This window comes from Cuculus canorus, chromosome 10, assembly GCF_017976375.1.
Source record: "Cuculus canorus isolate bCucCan1 chromosome 10, bCucCan1.pri, whole genome shotgun sequence".
In the NCBI taxonomy this organism is placed as follows: Eukaryota; Metazoa; Chordata; class Aves; order Cuculiformes; family Cuculidae; genus Cuculus; species Cuculus canorus.
This window is the reverse complement of record NC_071410.1, coordinates 19,724,856-19,728,340: the sequence shown is the minus strand read 5'-3', so window position 1 is coordinate 19,728,340 and position 3,485 is coordinate 19,724,856.

Genomic DNA, 3,485 nt, shown 5'->3' with positions numbered 1-3,485 from the left:
GGTCGGTCCTGTTGTGCCGCAGTGAGTATCTGTTTGATTCCAAGAGGGATTAGTTTCCCTCTCCCAGGCATAGCCGTCCAGGTCAGTATCTGGCTGCAGTTTTGTAAAAGTAGTGCCGATGGGAAGAGATGGTGTATGGACCCATGGGGACGGAATTAGGAGACGGCGATCACCCACTGCATAAGGCAGGTGGTGGCTGGTGCCCTCCATCACTGGGACAAAGTGGCTGAGTTTTCAGGCAGGGCAACAGCGCTGTGGGAGAGGAGGGAGTCATCTTTACTGAGATACTTGAGTCTTGTGTTCCCTGAGCCTTGGCAACCACTGGGCCCCGTTGGGAAGGCTCTCCCTGAACTCATGCCTTTCTGGGACCATTGGAAGGGTCCTTGCAAGCGTCCTGCAGTGAAGGTATCCATCAGACAGCTCTGGCCCAGGGTGCTACGCTTTGCCTGGGCACCTGGCAGCCTCTGTGATGCCGAGTCCCAGGGTTTTCGCCTCCTTTACAAGAGGCCGTTGAGTAAGGAGTTAAAGGCGGTTTATCGCTGTAGGGATATTAAATGTCTCTTTGGCAGTGACAAACGTTATGCTTGATTTCTTGCTGTTCAGGGAGTAATCGAATTCTCCGTTCTCTCGGTATCTCTAATTCCCTTTTGGTCATCTCTCTGCCTAGATGCGTAGTTCCTCTGCTGCGAGCGCTCAACCCTGTTATGACCTTTGGACAGTGCTTCCTAAAAGTCCCCTATCAGCAGATGCTGACCCTTGTGAATGACAGCAATCTTCCAGGCTGCTACAGGATTCTTCCTCAGGTTTGGCATTGCATCCGCCTCCTGCCCTCTAATGTTATCGAGGGGGTTATTAGAGGAAAAGTAAGAAGGGTTCTGTGTAAGACTGGTGGATTATATTCAGGTTGGTTCCTGTGTTCATATTCCTACCTGAATAGAAACTCCTTAGGAAGCAGTTTATCTCCTAATCTTTGGGATGCTTTCATGTAGGAGAACTTAAAAGGGTTGTGAAAAGCTGCTGCAAGAAGGCTGCCAGCACAGGTGTGGGTGTGGATGCAGCAGCTTCTGGACCCCCTCCAGGTGCCAAGTCCATGCTGGTCTTGTGCTTCTCCTAGAGGTTTTTAAAAATGTGTTAATTGCTGCTGTGGTAGGTGTGGAGAAGTTTAACTTCCTCTGAAGCCGTTTGCTTCTTTCCCTTATAGGAATACAAGGATGCTGCTGCTGTGCGGTACTCCAGCCTTGCGCCATGTGGGATTATCCAGCCACACAGCTCGGTGGAGGTCCCGTTTACACTGCAAGCCCAGGTGGTGGGAGAGCAGGACACTGTTGCTCGTGTCATGACAATAGGGAGCGAAGGAGCCCCACTGGTGAGTGCTGGGGGAGATGCCTGTCATCGTGCGACTTGTGCTGGGGGGCCTAAAGGGTACAGGGATTCTTCCTGAGGAAAGAAGGACTCGTAACACATGGCTGGTGTGGACAAGGACCAAAGGGGTTCACGGCATGAGCTACAGCCGGTACCCAGAATCCCAGAGAATCCCAGTTGTCCCTCAAGAGATGACTGGCATGAGACTGAGCAAGTATGCGCACCCATTAAGGTGATCTTGAATGTGCAGCGTTTATGCTCGGTTGCTGCCAGCACCCAGCGAGTGCTGTTAGAAACCTCATCGGGTATGGTGACAGCACAGAGAGAAGCTTCTGGCTGGCAGGAGGGGTTCTTCGTGTTTTCTATAGGACTGCCCTATGGTTTGGGTGTTTCTGTCCTTCCTGGTCCAGAGCTTTCTGGGCTGGCAGAACAGCCAGCCCTCTTGTACATCCTGCGCTGGGGTCAAATCCTCCCCATATGGATCCTATGATGCAGGTCTGACCTCGGGGGAATCACTGCAATGGATTCTAAGAAAGCAAAACGTAGGCTGGCTCCTGTTGTCTTAGGTTACGCCATGTGGTATTGATGCAAAGTCTTTACGGAGTTGAGTGAAGTATCGCACGGATCCTTCACCCAGGGTCCCCTGGGGTTTTCTTTGCTGGTGACTGTATGCCCGCCTCCATCTGGTGTGTGTCATCTGCTACATTTAGGAGCTGGTAAAAGGCAGCCTCGAGTGCCTCAGGCAGGGGATTTGGCAGCCGGCCGCTGTCGGAATAAGCGCTCAGTCACACCACAGCTCTCTGCTGGGACAGAGGCTCTTCATCCTTAAATGATCAAGTGTGAGATTGCACACCCATCAACAGAGCCAGCAGTGCTGCTCAGAGGTGGCAACGTTACTGATGGAAAAGTTGCCTTCTCCTTTCACTGCCTCACCCCGTGTGTCCCATTGCCTGCAACGGTGTTGAATGTAGTGTTTTCCTGTTGCTTTTAAGAAGACTGTGGATGGAGGGATTTTTATAAGCCCTTTCCTTGCCAAGGACCGTGTCCTATTAGCACACCCAGTGAGCCTGGGCATCCTCCAGATTTTATTCTGCTCATCTCCAAAGGGCTCTGCCTGGCCTTTGCTGCTTCGGCCCCACTGTCACCTGGAAGCAAAGTCATCTGGTGAGGCACATCTCTTTCTCCCAGCTCCTCCTTCCCGGGAGCTTTGGGCAGTGTCACCAAGACTACAGCTCGCCACGCCTTCCTTCTCCTGGAGGGATAAAATGACCACCACCATGCACGGCTTCAGCTCCTTATTTTTGAGGTACCAGCCTTTGTAAGTGAATTTTGGCTGGCTTTTGCATGGTGTCCTGCCAAGTGATGAGCAATTATGGATGCTGCTGCTCCTGGCTGAGTTGCCTGGTGATTCTGACAGCTGTCAATGTCATCTCCTGGAGTCAGACATCCTTGGAGGTTTGGCATTGTGCAGGCTGTTTTCTTTTGTGGTTAATTCATACTCTGTGCCCTCAGTGAATCAGGATTTTGTCAGTGTTGGGAGTTTTCTCTATTCAGATCCTGCTGGAAGTGTTTGGAAACCGATGAAATCCAGCCAGGCTGGATAAATTCTCAGTCTTTTTAATGTTTGTGAGAAGTGGTTTAGCAAAGGGGTCTGCATTCCTCCTCTATAGACTGTGCCAGTTCTGCAAGAACAAAACTTTTGGGTCTCAGACTGTCAAAAGGGGAAACAAAAATGCTGCTTGAATGATGCAATTGTTAATGTCTCTTATTCATATTGTACCAGGAGAACACATAAGCATACCCGGTGACAAGTGGCTTGCAGGATCTCTACTGTGAAGATCGTGCTTTGCTCCTGGCTTGTGCCGGTTTCCAGAGGGTTGGCTTTGGGGATGTTAAAGAAGTTCCTGTCCAAGTGTAGCTGCGCAGCAGCAGGAGTCGGGGAGGGTGGTTTGGGGCACAAGAGAGCAGGCCCAGGGGAGAGAAAGGGGAGCTAACGCGTGGAGGAGCTGTGGAAAAGCAAGCGTGAGAAACTGGGCTTCTCCGTCTGCTGGTAATGGAAGCCTGTGGATTTCAGACGGGATCACTCCAGGTCCCTCACTTGCTCCAGGCTTTCTGTTTCAGTC